We start from the raw sequence: 18,726 nt of genomic DNA, 5'->3' as shown, positions 1-18,726 counted from the left end.
ATAGAATTAGATATAAATTTTAGTCATCATAGTTTACGATAAATGCCATCTTCGTCAGAGTATATTGTTAAAGTTGTATAAGCACAACTAATAAAATGCATAGATAAATTCTATTTGTTAGAAATTTTACTAAGTTTTACTTAAAGTCCAAAAACTTGTCTTCTACAACGATCTTTTTATTAAGGTTTAAATTCTTGTTAGATAGTTATTATACAGATATTGATCTCAGGGAGTTTATTATTTATTCTAAGTTAAAAAAGATTTGTTTTCACTGTAAAGGTAGTATTATTTCACCCAAGGTAATACTTATCTCTAAAGCAGTATCGTTTTTTATTGTGCCTGCTGTAAATTAACCCATTTTGAATAAAATCTTTTGCATTATCACTTACACTAAACTAGGTACTTTTTTGAGTACAAGTATTTTAATTTAACTTTATATATTTTCTATTATAATTTTTAAAGTAAAATAATAAGATAATTTTGAAAAATCGGTTTATTCGTAGTATCTGAAAAGTTTCAATGCCTAACGTTTAGTCAGCCGTGAATTTTGCGACTTAAAAAGTTAATTTATTGAAATGAGCCTTATTTCCGACTGTTAAAATGTATACAAACTAGGCAAACAATTCAGTTGTTACGGTACTACTTGTGACGTCAAAAAAACTAATAATCGAAAACAACAAGCGAACTAAGTGTAACAATAAATTTAAGCTTTGAATATATTTCTAATGTGTGTTGAACTATGTGTAAAAACAGTAATTTAAATTTCGTCCTCACATGTAACTCATGTATTTAATAAATTAGTTTTAAATGTAAATGCAGTGAAATTTAGTGGTTAACAAAATTTTACATTTATCATCACATATGCTAGGTGAATAAATGATTAAATTTAAAAGATAACATTAACGATAAAGCTTAAGATAAGCTATGAAGTACTATAAAAAATCAATAAAATAAGCAAGAAAAAGAGGACAAGTTATTAGAAACTTCCCATTGGCAAAAGAGAAGATTTGAAACGTTTCATAGGCATGTGTAGTTTCTATTACAGATTTGTGCCAAATATAGCTGAAACAATGGCCCACTTAAATGAAAATTTAGGGTACAAATATAGTCAACAAAGATTTAATGTACAACGTTTGAAAAACAAATATCTACAGTAAATCCCATGAAATCTGCAAATTACCCTTTACTGCTTTACATAAATTGCAAATCTAATCTTTTTCTGATGTCATAAATCAACAAATCACAAATGTTTAATTAATTAATGTTTATCTATAAACAGAGAACGAAACTTTATACATAATAAAATTTAACACAAATTTAAAGCCGCTAATAAAATGGCAAATATACTTAATTAATTATTAGTACATGGATCGAGACTGGCTTGACTGGCCGTGAAAAAGGGCAAATTATTAATCTTTTTAAGTATTAGTATTATAATTCCATATTCATATATTTATTTCTTACACAAGTCTATATATAAGTATACTAAGTTAACAAAGTTAAAACTATCTTTTTTCTAATAGGATTACATGAAATTTTTTATGATATCTTTTAAAATTATATTTTTAGTATAAACTTTTAAAACTAATTATAATAGCAATATCTTCTATTTTAATTCAATGGTTTAACACAAACTCTATAGTTGGTAAAGATTGCGACTATTAACACTTGTTTTGAAATAAAAAACAACCAAAAAGTTTATGTTAGTTGTGTAGCTATCGTATGTGAATTAATAATAGCTACAAACAAAAATTAAACTAATGGAGTTTTACATTAGTGACGTAAGTAGTAGAAAATCACTTTAAGGATATCTAAAGTTTTTTTGTTCAAAATAACATTACACAACTGACTGTTTACAATACTTTAATCAAAAAAGACAGTTATATTTAATTTTCGAAAAGTATATGAGTTTAAACTAATACATTTTTCACATTATTCTCGTAAAGTACAGGCTTAGGTATAAAAAAAAACTTTAATAAACTTATAATTAAAAGTTTAAGTCTAATAATAGACCAAAGTAGCTTGTTTTGTTAAAAAAATTTATTGACGTCATTTTAATACCCTACAAGTATATTTATGTTTAGAAATAAAATTTTTACTAAATCTTACAACAGTAAAAGTTCATCATATTAAATTAGTACACAGTGTTACTAAAATTAATGTTGCATTAGTTGCTAAGTATGAAAAGTGGATATATCAAATAATAAAAAGTATTAATGATTGAACTACAAATAACTTTTAGAATATTATGTACAACTGAAAACAAAACTTTTTTTTAGTCCTTCTTATTAAAAACTAAATCTAAAATTTATGAAAGTATTATCAATAGAAAGACCTTAAATTTCTCTATTTCTATAATAATATAATTCGATCGACTATTTTACATAAAAATAGAGAACTTTTAGATTGTAAACTAAGTTTTCACAAAAAAGATAAGCTTAATATTTTAAATAAACAGCTATTTTAAACTTGGTAGGAAACGATTAACTGATATTTGGTATAAACTAATAAATAAGTCTATATTGTTTTTATACATTACAAGCTGAAGTTTTCCAGTATCGTCACATGAAAATTGCTGCAAAAACTTGAAAACTTAATTTTAATATATATATATATAAGTTTGAAATTAATTATTAAACACATAAAAGAAAAATAAGTCGTCACAACAACGACTGACTAATATAATATTTTTAATAATATGGACTCCTGGTACTTATGAAATCTATAGATAGTTTTTGAATTGTTTGATTTTTTTTTGCTAAACAACACAATTACGAAGTTTAAAAAATAAGATAATAAATAGTAATTAGATTTAATAAATTTAATGATAATTTACAACTTAAAATTAAAGTTAATAAAACACTTTATTATAGCTGTTGGAAAGGTTTTAACTTGTGTTCAGCATTTTCGATTTTCGCTACCTAGAATTTGTTAAAATTACTTCAAGTTTAAAAATATTTAAAACATTTTTGATGACTATTTAAAGGCTTGACTTTTTTAATAGTAAAGTGATTGTATAGCTGATAGTTTGAAAACTTTATAACAAAAACAACAGTGTATATTTAAATAAAAGTTTATTGTTTTTTTTTTGTAATCGACAATTATTGTACAAAAGTGTACTAGTTTTTCTTATCTTAAAAGAAGTGTTCTTCATTAATTACAGAAATACATATTCGAAAAAAATAAACTTAAATTTTTAAATTTAAATACAAAAAATACTTAAAAAACTACTTTAATTTGTATAGTGCGTAGTTTGTAAAATATAAAGTTAGATTCCTAATTTTTAGCTGATCGATCATATGTTTACTAACGACTTATAGATTTTTTTAAGAGTTGCTGGATCATAAATGAATTTCAGTTAGAGTTAATGTCTAAACTCTTATAACTAACACTAAGTAATAAGTTTTTACTTAAACAAATGATCTTCAAATGTCTACCAATGTCATTAATGTAATAGAATAAGTTTTTTGATAATTACTAAAAATATATTTAGTGCTGTTAATTAATTTACACAAATAAGCAAAATGTAAAAGTAAAGAAGTTGTATTTAATACGACTAACTAGAAAACCGATATTACCTTTACCTTACCTTGTTCCCTAAAATAAATAAATTTATAAATATACGTTTTTTTACGCGGAGGATTAAAAGTGACTGGCGCGTGAAAAATAAGACACCGAAAGGATTATTTTACATTTACAGGGATTTAAAATGAATTGCACTTAAAATTCTCAGATAAAGTTAAGGAGATATTTTGAAAATTACACTAGGTATAGTAGAAATCAAGATCACGTAAAATAAAAATTTTCGCAAAATAAATTTGAAAATTGAGGTTTTTTTTTTAACAAACCACTTTATAAAAATGAGTTATGTTGTTCAGGCTTTCTTTGAACAATCTAACAATGACTATACAAATGTTAAATTTAAACTTTTAAACTTATACATATTTTTAAACTAAGTTTATATTAAAAACTCAAGTTGATATAAAAGTGTTGGGTAACTTTTAACATTTTTTTGTTCAAGAAGTTTGTATTTGTAATAACTAAAATGAGTATTTAAAAGCATTAATTTGCTCTTGTTTTTTTGATATACTTATTTTAGCATTGAATTTTATGGAATTTAAAACCATAGGAAAAAAAATAACTGTCTAAATTATCGTTTTTTAACATTTTAAACACAAATTTCCAAACTCTTATTGACGTCTCTAATGTGTAATAATCAAATTTACTTAAATTAATTTAATTTTGAAAATAAATTGTTAACTTATTAATAAAAGGTTATACTTAAAATAAACAAAGGTTTAAACAACTAAAATTTAAAAAAAATGTTTTCCTACGCCTTAAAAAAATATTAAAACTTTTCTTGTAGTTTTAAGCTGAATTGAAACTTTAATTTTGCTACTTAGAAAAATATATTGCTGATTTGTAGTAATAAACCTATTTGTACAAATTAATTGTGAAATAAAAATAAAATGATTTTTAACTCTAATATTTTTATTGTTTAAAACTTAGAATACACTAAATTGAAGTTATAAAGGTAGTAATCAAAGCCGCTTTATAAATAAATCATTATGTTTTTTTTAGTCTATGTTACCATTAGGTATTTTACTATTACAATTTAAAAAAATGAGTGACTTAAAGACTATTTTTTTTTTTAAAGAACAACAGTTTATATGAAACAAATAGTGTAAAACTAATCATCAGTTACAAAAAATTTGCAGTTGATAACCGTTTCTTTCAAAGAAAAAAAAAACGTTTTTATAAATTTATCAAACGTTTTACTATAAGAAAGCAGTAAATTAAAGCCAAAATATATTGCCTTATTATTAAAACACTTTACTATTTTAAATATGCGTGATGAAACTGATTTATTTCTTATATATAATATTTAAAAACAAATACTCTATTGTTTTAACAAAACATAATTGTTGCTTAATATGTTATTACATAAAGATAGCTATAACTAGTTTTTAATCATGCACTAAACAACTATTATCTAAAAGCTTTTTTTTAATTTTTAGCTCAAGTATAGTTTACTTTTTTTTTGTGTTTTTTTTTTCCGTATAAGATTACTAAAGTTATCCATAAAAATTTACAAATGCTCAAAACTTCAATTAAAGTATAAGTGGATAAACTATCAAATGATTTCGTTGCTATAAAATGTTAAATTTATAAGTTGTATTTTATACGACTATTGTAAGTTCGTAAATTAAAGCATAAAAAATTTTTTTGATAAAGCTTCAAAGTTTTAACTTAAGTTAAAAATTTGTTTTAATTTTTATTGAAAAAAAGTTCAGTTAGTCTAAGAAAATTAAAATAGTTCTAAAATTTTTAGGAAAATATATAATATTGTATGGTGAAAGTTTTAAATAAAAATTCGAACTTTTTTATTAAAATATTAAATCATAGTTTTAAGCTATGGAAATTACTTTAGTATTTGATTGTTAGTCAGTCGCAATAACTAAGATGAAACCAAAGGGTATTGTTGATCCAATATCCAAATGTTCATTTACCCTAGAACATTTACGCTTGGGGCTTAATGTCACTGTGACTTTGCTATTGGGTATTTACATAATGATTACATTACGCTAGACTTAGTATTGCTACATATCAATACCACTATAAATAACCAGGCACGACAATTTAGTGGGTTTCTCTATTAAACGGTCTTCAAAAAATACAAAACCAATTGTTACAGTTACAAGAATTATTAGATATGTAATTTGTGTACTAAAATACTGTATATCAATCACTATAAAAAACTCAAAAATATATTAAGAATAACTTAAAATTAAATCCAAAACCAAGTATTCAAAACTACAAGAACTACAAAAGTATGCCAGTTATGTGAAAAATGCTTTATATTAAAGCATAGTGAAATTTTTTTTTAATAAATCATTTGTTGAAAATCAAAAGAGTTATAAAAATGTACAGTATGAGAATTACAAAAATTACTTTAAATAGCAAACTAAAAATCTAACAAATACAATTATAATTATATACTAAAACTTTATAAAACAACTCAATACCAATATCAAAAAAAAATTCTTGTAAACAGCCTCTGCAACTCCTGGCGGATATTCACACAACTCTGTCTGTTGTATCAGCTTATGAAAAAACATTATATAAAATGTTACATTAGCCAGTTTTGATCATACGTTATAAAAGAGAAATGCGCTCTCATCCTCTTTCATTCTCTTTTCACCTTTGTTACATAAAACATGCCCGGGCAAGAATTGTAATTGAAATAAACTCTTAATTTAATCTGAAAATACAAGACGGTTTTCAAATTAAACTTGGAATAGCGTTACACTTCCTCTTCCCGCTATTTTGAAAGAGAGTCCTCACCCAACTTCTTTTTTCTCATTTCATGGAAGAAAAGTCTACTCTAGCATTTCAAAAACATAAAACAAGGGGAAAAAATCATTAATAACACAAAAAAAGATTTCAGATAACTGGAAAAAAACAAATAAAAGATTTTTATAAATTCTTTTAAGTTATAATAAGTTTTTCGTTAATACTTAAAAGTTTTAATGCTTTTACTAGAAATTAATTTCAAAAATAATTTTTGACATGAGTCAAAAACAACTACAGAATATTATAAAAATTGTACATAGTACGACTAAACAAAAACCTATACCAATTGAATAAAATTTTGTTTTTCTGATATTTAAATCTAAACAATATCAATAAAAATATTATTAATCAATTGTCTTCTTATTTTTAATGTTTTATTACATTACAATATTTAGTTATTACTTTTTTCTTTATTATACCAAATTAAAAACGGTCTATAAATAGTAACAAAGTTACTTAAAATTTTATTATAACAAATCTTTTTTAGTAGGTAAATTTTATGTATACTTTCTTAAAAGTTATATGATCCAACTAAACTTTCATCTTATCACATGAACAAACGTTACTTCTTTAACAAAACTACTTGATACCTAACTTAAAATGCAAAAGTTTGATCTTTTTCTATTAGTTACTTATATAAGTTTTTAAACTACTGTTTTTTTTCAAAACATGATAAAAATATGTAAAATAAATACAAATTCAAAGTAAAATATAATCAATCTTTTTACAAATATTGCAAACAGTCAGTTATGCATTGTCACTTCAAAACAAACTAAACTTTAGAAATTTATGTTCTGATATTCTACTACTGACCTAAGTAATACAAAACTAAAACTATTTGCTTTTTTTTGTGCAAACAATATTAACTTAACACTTCTACGTACATTTTAGGTTTTACATTTAAATTTTAATAATTGCAGTTTTTATGATTACAAATCTTATTTTAAATGATTGACTTTTACGAAAAATTAGTGTAAATAGTCTGCAGAGCAGAAGCCTGGAGTCTCGTATACCGGTAGATCTACCAAAGTTTGTGGTCTGATGATCGAATTGGTACGATCTACCGTTTAGTAAACTTGAGCTCGTCTCACGGAATACGACAGTCCAGGCTTTTGCTCTGCAGACTTCTACAAAAAAATATTGAGTAATTAACTTTTTATTTAATACTTTGTTACTATACATTATAAAACAATTTTTTAAAAACTAAATATTATTAAAGTTCTAAATATTAGTTTTAACAATTCTAGTCAAATTTATTGTCTTTTTTACTGACAAGTTCTTTAATAAAAAAAATATGTTAAGTAACTGAAACATAAAGCTAATACGGGCATTTACTTTTGAAAGTAAAACTAAGTAAAAATTAAAAAGGTGTTCATTTTAGAATTGTTCGAAATTATTGTCCTTGTGTAGTGTTAATTATCCTAAATTATTAAAATGATTCAAGTTAAAAAAGTTAGGTACTAAAGTAAAGGTTTTGTTTTTAAGTTCAGGTTACCTATTAACAATAGTTCGACTACCTTCGGAAAAACTTTATTTTTCTAAATGTTAAAGGCAACACTAGTTTAAAAAATTTCTTTGATGGTTTTTGTCTTCCTCTTTACTTCTTTTCTTCGGTTTTCAGGATCTTTAAGAAACTCGCGCTCCTTCTCAGTCTTTTTTACGATGTTAAGGTGTATAAATATAAATAGTTTTTTTTGTATTTTTTATTTTTTCAGAACAATATTTATTATATATTAGTATTGGTCGTTAGAGCCTCAAGTTAATAATAAATAAAGACAAGTTTTTTTTTTCAAAATTCTTTTAATCAAATTAACTTTTAAGCTTAACTAAAATTGTTTTACAAAAAAATATTTCTTTTTTTATTAATTATATAGTAGTTGTACTGTGTACAACTTACAAATTAGATTGTTGGGAATAAAACTTGACTTCATAAACTTGTCTTTATATAAAGTTATTGATCAATTAAGTATTTGTAGCAATAACTTATTGTTTTACTTGTTACAATTTATTAACTATTTTGATACTTAACTGATATATTTCGTTAATATAGACTAATATTAAACACTAATAATTAAACGTTTCTAAAATAAGTCAATCGTTTTAAGGTGTTGATATATAACCTTAACTATAAATTTTTAGTAAGTTGAAATATAGAAAACTTAGATATTAAAAAAGTCCCTACATTTGTCAAAAATTTAAGAAATTGTTCATTCTTAACTGATTTCTTAACAAATTAATTTGTTAAATGAAGTGTATAACAAATTGATTTAAAAGAAAGAAAAAAGATTTATTTTTTAAAATTCATATTTGAAAGCTTAAAAACTTAGAAAAAGAAATTAGATAGCTTTTTTTTAAACTTGGAGTAGTGTTGTAAGTTATTAAACTATTACCTTAAAGTTTTGTTAATTAATTAAAATTTAAATGAAAGTCAACATTATACTTAAAATAGTTAAAACGTACTTTTATAACTAATTACATAAATACAGTTTGGTTGTTTTTAGTTGCTAAATGAAACTGTAAAAATTAAAAGTTGTGTTAAAATCTTTAGTTAAGCTTTTATTAAAGGATTTTTCATAAGTTGTTGTACAGATAACTTTCAAAATTTTAACTTTTACAGTAATGTAAAGTTTAAAGAACTTATCCACTTATAATTTCATAAAATGTTCGAGCTATTATAAAGTTTTATCTATTACATTGGTAATTGCTTCTAATGATAGGAAATAAACTTAAATAAAAAGGTAGGTATATTTAACTTAACAGTTAACGAATGTTTGTTAATTATTAAATACTGCATGAAAAATAACTAATTATAGCTATTTTTAAGTAATAACATATGTTATAAGCAACAAACATACCTGGTTAACGTAATAGAGTATTTCTAATTTAGTATCATATGTTAAAAAAAAATACTTTTGTAAAGCATATTAGAAACGAGTAAAATGTTTTTAAAATTAGGAAATATTTAAAAATTAAATTTTTGCTTACTTAGAGTTAATAGTTTAATAAATGTTCTTTGTATTAAATTTTTTTATATCTTTTTTTTTTAATTTTCTGTGAAACAAAAAGTTGTTAGCTGTTAATTTTTAGTAACAAATAGTCAGTTTCACATTATTTTGTTTTATATAAACTGTTGTTTTTTTTTTGTAATTAATTGTTTTTTTAATCATTAAGTATTTATAATTAAAAAAAATAAAAAAAAAACACTTAACAGTAACAATGTAAAAAAGTTTATTGACGAAGTGGTTTCAATTCCTACCTTATAAACAAAGTCGAGAATGCTTTTGAAAAAATATGTAGAAACATTATGTGAAACTTGTGAAATGTGTTGTTTTCTGAAACGCTTTTTAATTTTACTTCAGAAATAATTTATATGTTGCAGTCTTAATAAATAAGACTTTCAAATTCTGCTTCTAAACTGTAAATGTAATTTTATATTACAGTCTGATTATATTTATAAAACTTTTAGAAGTATTTGTCGTATTCTGCATGTAATGTCAGTAAAAACAAGATTATTAAATAAATATTAATTATGTATGAAAATTAAACCCAAAATTCGTTTGTTTTATACAACAGGTGTTTAGCTAGCTTTATTAACAAAACGTATTATTTTAGACAACTATCTATTAAAAGCCTTTTTTTTATGTAATTTTGTCTCGATAAGAGTACCCGACGTGGTGTCTAATGTTTCTAATCTAAATTGCTAGGGGTAAGTTGAACTGGGATATATATTTTTAGATAAGATAAATACATCTAAGATACTTAAAAGTCAACAAAAGTTTATTTACAAATATAAAATAGTCACACGACACACAAACAAAACAATAGTTGAACACAAGTAACAAGAAGTATCTTAAACTAAAGAAAACAAAGCAATTCAGACTTAAACTTAAACATTTTGTAATAAAACATTTCGAGCTTTACCAAGCACCTGATACTGCTACTGCAAGTAAATGCAAGTAAAATTCCGTTTTATTAGCACTGAAATAAATGTAACTCCTTTAAGTAAACAATATTGTTTATTGTTTTAGAAAATTGTTTTAAGAGTTATAAAAATTGTTTTGGAAAAGCTTGTTTTGAAAATGATGAAAAATGTTTTGGAAAAGCTTTTATTGTTACAAAAAATTCCATATTTATTCACAAGCTTTAAAATACTAAAATGAAATGTTAGTTTCATTACATTACTTATTTTATTTTTTTTTAAACTAGTATTAAAAGCCTGGTTTTAAATAATGTAAATTCTTAAAATCCTACTTTACTTTTAACTTTTTTTAACAGTATTAAAAGTCCGGGTAAAAAAAAAGTAAGAAAAAGAAACTGTATTTCTTATTATATAAAAAATTACATAATTTACAAAAACTTAGATAATACACAACAAAAAGACAAAGTAAGTAACAATGATAGTCATTTAGTTGCCTTCCGGCTTGTTGTCCTCGGGTTTCTTGCTCTTGGGATTTTGTCCTCAGGCATGTAGTCCTCGGGCTTGTTGTCCTCGGGCTTGTTGTCCTCGGGCTTTTGTCCTTTGGTGGTTAATAAAGGTTTATGAAACATCAATTTTGGATCATTGACAACGTCTTGTTCTTTTAGGAAACTTTTTGACTTTCTGTCTTCTAGCTGGTTTGTAGAATCAGCAAAATACCACATCGATTGGCTTTGGAAACAATGACAGCAGGAACTTTGATTGTGACGTCATAGAACAAACATTTCATTCAATCTTTTGTCTATTGTCGTACTTATAAACAAAAAGACTTTTAAAGTTTCATGCAGCAGCAAGGTGTTAGGTGTGCTTAAATGACAATCAATTATTTGCTTCAAACAACGTTCAAAAAGATACAAACGCAACAATTTATTTAACAAACGACGACTGCTAAATTTAAGGGGAGTTTATTTTTGGTTTCTTTCAAAGGGAAAATTTTAACACAATTTTATACTTGAACTTGAAACGAGTAATAAAATGTGGCAAACGATAAGCCATTTAACGACTAAGAAAGATGAAAACTCATTCAAACATATTTTTAAACTTCAGAAACATTCTTATTTAAAACAAATACAATCTATACTTTAATACAATCAATCAGCAGATCAAAACAATAAACTAGTAGTAGTAAACAAATAGACAAATTTGTTTTATCAGCTAAAACTCAGACGTTATTAAAAACAACTATTCTGCTGAGGTAATTCTAAATTTTATTGCGGTTCTTACTTTACATTTCTATGCTTAGAAAAATATAATAACTGCGCTCTCTTGGCAACTTATAAAATGCAATTTTGCACTAAAATACTGCGTCCCCTGACGACTTATGTAAATTGCAACATCTTCAAAGAACATTGTGCACTAGAGTAAAAAGACTGTGCTTTTTATGATCGAAATACTGCGCCCCCATGCGACTTATGTTAGTTGCAACTTATATTGTGCCCTTAGCTAAAAGGATAAGCTTTTTAGGATCGAAATACTGCGCACCCATGCGACTTATGTTAGTTGTAATATACATTGTGCATTAAGAAGAAGAAATATTATGCTCATTAGCAAATAAAATAAACGCCTAAGCACTAAAAAAGCATATATAAAACTATACATAGAAATAACCGCAAAAATTATATAGTACTTCCAACAAAAAATCCTTGACATCAAGCTTCACTTTTAACAAAACTAAATAAACCACTATCACACACTTGTATTATAATTTTAGACTTGCTGTTTCAAAGTACAAAGTTATTCACACAATTTTTCTTACTATTATCATAGTGAAATGTCGCAAAGTAAAGTATTATCGCAAATTATACTGTCAAAATTTTAAACTCGTTAAAAAGTTGTTTAGTAATAAACTAAAGTTTTTTTTTCGCTGCGTTTTTTAATTGATAAGGCACCTAATTCCTAATCATAAGATTCCTAAAATACAGGCCACACATGGTCTCCAATGTCTCGATAAGAGATGCCGACGTGATGTTTATTGTTATCAATCTATGTATTAAGGAGTAATTAAATGGGGATAGATATTTTTAGATAAGATAAATACATCTAAGATACTTAAAAGTCAACAAAAGTTTATTTACAAATATAAAATAGTCACACGACACACTAACAAAACAACAGTTGAACAAGAACATTAAAACTATCAGTAATCAAAACATTAAAGTAACAAGAAGTATCTTAAACTAAAGAAAACAAAGCAATCCAGACTTAAACTTAAACATTTTGTAATACAACATTTCGAGCTTTACCAAACACCTGATACTGCTACTGCAAGTAAATGCAAGTAAAATTCCGTTTTATAAGCACTGAAATAAATGTAACTCCTTTAAGTAAACTATATTGTTTATTGTTTTAGAAAATTATTTTAAGAGTTATAAAAATTATTTTGGAAAAGCTTGTTTTGAAAATAATGAAAAATGTTTTGGAAAAGCTTTTATTGTTACAAAATATTCCATATTTATTCACAAGCTTTAAAATACTAAAATGAAATGTCAGTTTCATTACAATTTTAATTTTAAACTAATTTTTCTCAACATATTATGTTTATTTTGATAAAATATCTTTTAACGGTCTAAAAACTTGTTTATTTGATTTTAATTTACGCTGAAATATTTGAAAACCAGCTTGAAAATTTTTCATAAAATTAAATATTCATTTTAAGTATTACTTAACAAACAAATTAAAATAATTTATAAGTTTAAGTGAATTTTGTAACAAAAAACAATCTTGTAAATATTTATTTTTTAACTCCATGAGAAATTAGAATTAACAAATACATTCAAGCGTGGGATACAAAATATGTTCTTTTAACTCTTAAAAACAATTAATTAAAATAAAATTTATCTGTAAAGCCTATATTTATATCACATTTACATACATAATTCTAGACTTTAAATGACGTCATTTTAAGTATCCCACATAGGTATGTATGTTTAAATAAGAATAAACATAAATAATTTCATTAAGTAACAGCCGTTGATGTGCTTGTTTAATTTTAAAGTTGTACGCGTTATGACTAATACATTTTAAAAGTTTTAATGTAAATATGTTTAAAATAGTAAAAGTAGTCAATACTTTAAACTTAATTTTTTAAACGTTTTTAAAATAAACACTATAAACCTTTGGCGTAAAGTTTAATATTTATTTATTATATCGCCTTAAAAACGTTAAATGATTTTAAAAGTTTAGAAAAAGTATTGTTTTTTACAGTTTATATATGCAAAAAATCAACTTCTACGAATTCGCATTAGTAGCAATTTGATATTGTTAAGTAGTCTTATAAGCATGATACCAATTACAATAATACTTTTAATGTTTTGTTTTTGTTCTACAGACAAGCATACTTTTAACGTAATAGCATTGTAACAGATGTTCTTCGTTATGAGATTTGAGAGAAATAGCAAAAAAGGGTTGTTAAAATACTGTATAAACTACTCATGAGCAAATATACACGTCAGTTTTACATGTTACTTAAGTTTTAGTGTTTCTTGTTCTACTTATTCTATTTAGCTTTACACGTTACTTAAGTTTTAGTTGTTCTTTTTATATTCTATTTCATTCAGTTCATTCAATAAATGGTTCATTTTTTAATTTTACTTTCTTATTTTGTTTAGTTTATACTTAAACATTGATATGCTATATTATCGTAGATTAGTAGCGCGTAACATGAATAGTAGAACCTTAAAGAAGGTGATCAATAAAATAACCAACTGATCAGGATCCGGTGCGTTGGATCGCAGAAGACTTTAGTATAAATTCACATCGGCCGATGCCACCTAAGAGTTGTGTAGTAGCGTCTGGCGACCGTGACAACCTAATATTTCATAACGAACATCAGGTTTTATTTGTCATTTCTCTAACTATCTTGGTTAAAACTGAGCATCGAGCCCAATTTTTATTGTGCACCAGATCCTAGGACCAACTATCTTTAGTATTTTTTTATTTTTCGTCTAATAACTCTACTTCGTAAAAGTAAAAATTTAGAAACTTAACAAGGTTTCTTATTGACTTATCTATATCAAGCATATTTGCTTCTCTTATATTTTTTGAGTATTGTATTAGTTGAAGTTTTATTATTTTTAAAATAATAAGTTTCCAACTGTGACTTGTTGAAAACTATTCTCAATATACATTGTGATAATTTCTAATGTTGATGTACATAAGAGATAACGTTATTTTATTTTTATTAAACTCATAATGCTGTTACTTCTAATATCCCACGAACGTCTTAATATTGTGAAAGAAATTTTTTCTTAGTTTTCATTATAAATGATAGTGTAAACAAGTAATTTCGTGTCGTATTTACTACTACTTTAGCATAATTTTTAAAATTTAGTGTGTAGACTTACATATTTTTGAAAAGTAATTATTGCAACTAAATCTATTTGTTTATCATTAAAAATTTTTAACTTTTATTTTTTCGTACAATATTTTGGCTTCTGTAGTTACTCACATACTAAAATAAACTAATTCAGCCAAAGTTGCGGTGTAAAAGTGAAATAGGGTTTTTAGATTATAACAAGTTTACTATAATAACTATAGACAATAGTAAAAATGTGTTGCCTTTTACAGGTTAAAGTATGTACAAGTTTAGTGTAAAGCGATCTGTGTTAAAGATTGATTTAATGTGTTTAAAATTATTATAGACAAACATTCTGTATTTCAAAAAAAAAGATTATATAAAATATTTTAAATTGCTTATAAAAGAAAATAGCTACCTCGTTAAACAAAAGGAAATTTAAGTTGATAAAATGACATAAACTTGCTTTTAAATAGCAACTTTAATTATTCCGGGGCTATTCCATAACAAAAATAACACTTAAAAATACATTTAGTAAGTTTTTTAATTTTTTAAATTATACATATTACATTTTAGAGGCTTTACAGCTTACTTAGTCCATAGAAAATAAAACAGGATAATTTTATAATTTATTAAAAAATGTTAATCAGAATAATATAACACCTTAAATCATTTTAAATTAAAAAAATCTCTAAACTGTGACTATTTATTGTTACCAACCAGTTTAAAATTATTACGTAAATAATGTATTAATATTTAACGAAGTATCAAATATATTACAATTTTATTCTTAATTAAACAAAATGTAATTTAAGATAAATTTGAAGTATACAAAAACATATTTTTTTTCTCAAATTTTAACTTTGTATTGCATATATTACTTATTTGTTGGTTAATGACTTTTATATTTTGAAAAACCTTTATTGTTTAACAATGAATACCGTCTCTAAAAAAATTCATTTTTTTTTGAATATATTGCTAGAAATAAAGAGTTATCGCATTTTATTAATGACGTCAGCAGAACATTCATAGTTTTCATCGTGTTTTAATTTGCAAAAAAAAAAAAAGAAAAACGAGGCCTGTATAAAAATAAATAATTTAAACTATAGTTCAAAACAAAAATGAATTAGTAGATTTACACACACTGCATTTATTACAAATTCAACAAAAAATTTTTGCTCTTTTCGAAAAATATACTAAAATAATAAATAAAAATGATTATAGAAAAACTAAATTAATAGTAAGCAATAAATTTAATATAAATTTATATTTGTTCTTATTGTTGCATCTGTTTGTTATTTAGTTAAACTTGACCTGAGCATCAAAATCTGGGCCAGTAAAACTAAAAAACATAAAAGGTAACCAAGAAACAAAAAGTTTTTTTTTATGAATAAAAACTGCTATATCAGATAAAGCTTTTAATTTAAAGCATTAGTAAAAGTATCATTTTGTATTACTATTTATTTTTGCAATGTATTTATAAGAATTAAAATTCAACTGTTTACTATTTCAAATAACTTTTAATAAATCTAAAAAGATACTTAATTTTATTTAAATTTATATCAAGTAAGTCAGAAAATTTTTTTTATAAAGTATTCTTAATTTTCATTTTAATATTTGTAGTATGTTAACTATAAACAATTTTAAATACTTAAAATTAATATTTGAAATACTTGAACTTTTCCTGAATATAACAGATAAGTTTAATTAACTGATATTAAACGGTTTAAACTTTTTTTTAAATCTTTAATTGACGTATTTTTAATACCCATAAATTTTTGAATAATATTTAAGATTATATTTAGGTAAGTTTTCTTTTTACACTTGTAAGCTTCTTTAATAATTTATAAGTTGTATACAGTACAACTAAATAATCTCAATTTAAATAAACATATTGTTTACTAAGTCCGTAAATATAAAGTTGTGTTGAAAGTGTTGCAAACTTTTCCCTATAAATTAATAAAAAGGTAACTTTTATGCTTTTTAAAAAACAAATCAGTAACAACAAAATAGTTATTTAATTATAATTACGACGTAATAAACATGAAACTAACAATCTTGTTTAAACAAAAAGCAAAACATATGTAGTATTGTACAAGTTATTAATTAACTCTGTTAAAATAATATGTTTTTAAATACTTTTTATAGTTTCAAAATAAATAATGAAATCAATATATACGTAAGATTGAAAGTTATTTAAAATTTTATGCTTTTTACAAATAATTTTGATTGGTATTATAGTGATACAAAAAGTTTAGTTAACTGTTAACGTTGTAGAGTAACAATATTTATAAACTATTTCTAAAACTTTCTTTGAAAACAAGTTCATGTTTAAGTTACTAAAACTAGTAGATAGAAAAATTATAAGAAAAATTCAAAAACTTAAAAATTTAATTATAAAAATATAATTAACAGTTTGAACCTAATTTCTCTACTTATAAGTAGCACATTGCTACAACTCAAACTATTTGATTTTGAAACAAAACAACACTTAAAAGCACATTACAGTAGTAAGCAAGTTACCCGAAAAACTTTAGCTCATTTAAGTTTTACTGTTGTCAATGCGAAATACTATAAGATATTGATTATGGTACACCTAATTTATTGGTACTACTCATCATAACTAAATTCTAACTTATTGAATTAATATATTATAAATGCTAGATTCTATTTATATTACTTTATATAATCAGACAAGAGAGCTTCAAAAATGTTTTTATTATAAATAAATCCATAACCAATACGACCTCTATATTTTAAAATGATAGTTTTCTCAAAAATAATTAAAAAACCATTACTGTCACAATATATTTTATTAACAAACGTTAGTTTATTATTGAGGTATATATTAAAAACCTGTTAGTAAAAACTTGAAAACTACTAAAGTATGGTTTTACTTAAGATGTAGTTATTTTGCAAATATAACGATCCATAAATTAAAAGTTATGATGTTTTAAATATAGTTGGTGGTTGTAAAATTGAGCTTGTTAACATTATTTACAATATAAACTAAAAATAAAATCGTTAAGTAGATATTTTAATAAAATGAAACACATTTTTAAAACATCATAAATTCAATTTTTTTTTCTAACTTTAGATAATATTTAAACAAATTAAACATAAAATATTAGTTTTTATTTTAATTTACATGATTTAGCTTAGATAATTTTTGTTCTGCATTTCTAAATTTTATACGTAGTTAACAATTTTTCGAAGTTTTGTTTCAGCTTATACTTTAATACTTCTAAAAAATAAAAATCCCATAGAGTTGAAGAACTTTTAACTTAAAAAGACTTATAAAAAGAATGTATAAATAGATTTTTTTATTATATCATTAAGTTTTTTTTTGAAAGTTATGCACGTTTTAATTAAGTTTTTGTTGTTAAGATTAGAACTAAAAGTTTTATAACAAAACTTCGTATTACTTTTATATCTTAGTTTAAAATTTAGGAATGAATTATGATATTCTTAAACCTAACAAATTCTGAAACTTAACTGACGTCGTTTAAACATGCCACAAAAGAACAAATAAATTATATTTGAACAATTGAAATCACCAAAAAATTTTTTAGACTAATAAAAATTTAGACATTAATGTATTGGGACTAGTTTGAACAAAATATGATTTTGTTGACTCGGTTATTTTATATTAGAGATGGGCAACGTACGGCCCGCAGAGTGAAAATGACCGGTCCCCGACCGTTATTTGAACATTAATTGGGTCTAGTTCGCAAATGAAAATGACCGGCCCGCGAGCAAAGTGACAGGCTTGCAAAGGGTCAGTATTTAAACTATAAATAAATATAAAGTTTTATAAAATTTTTGTATCATATTTTTACAAAACAAAACAGTATAAATTTGACTATAAAAACATGTATAAAAATGGCCTTTCATTTTAATGTTTAACAATGTTTTGTGTTGTTTAAACTTAACTAAAATATCCTTTTGTCAAGTTACCTCAAGCAAAGTTTTGTTTTAAGTATGATATATTACATACATACCTGTGTCAATTACAGTACACTACCGCTTAAGTACGCACTTGTTTTTGGTACGCACCCCGCCTTAAGTACGTACTTATCCAGAGAGACAAAAATTTTCTATC

The sequence above is a fragment of the Thalia democratica genome, chromosome 3, assembly GCF_965202585.1.
Source record: "Thalia democratica chromosome 3, ktThaDemo2.hap1.1, whole genome shotgun sequence".
Lineage (NCBI taxonomy): Eukaryota > Metazoa > Chordata > Thaliacea > Salpida > Salpidae > Thalia > Thalia democratica.
Note: the sequence above shows the minus strand (reverse complement) of the source record.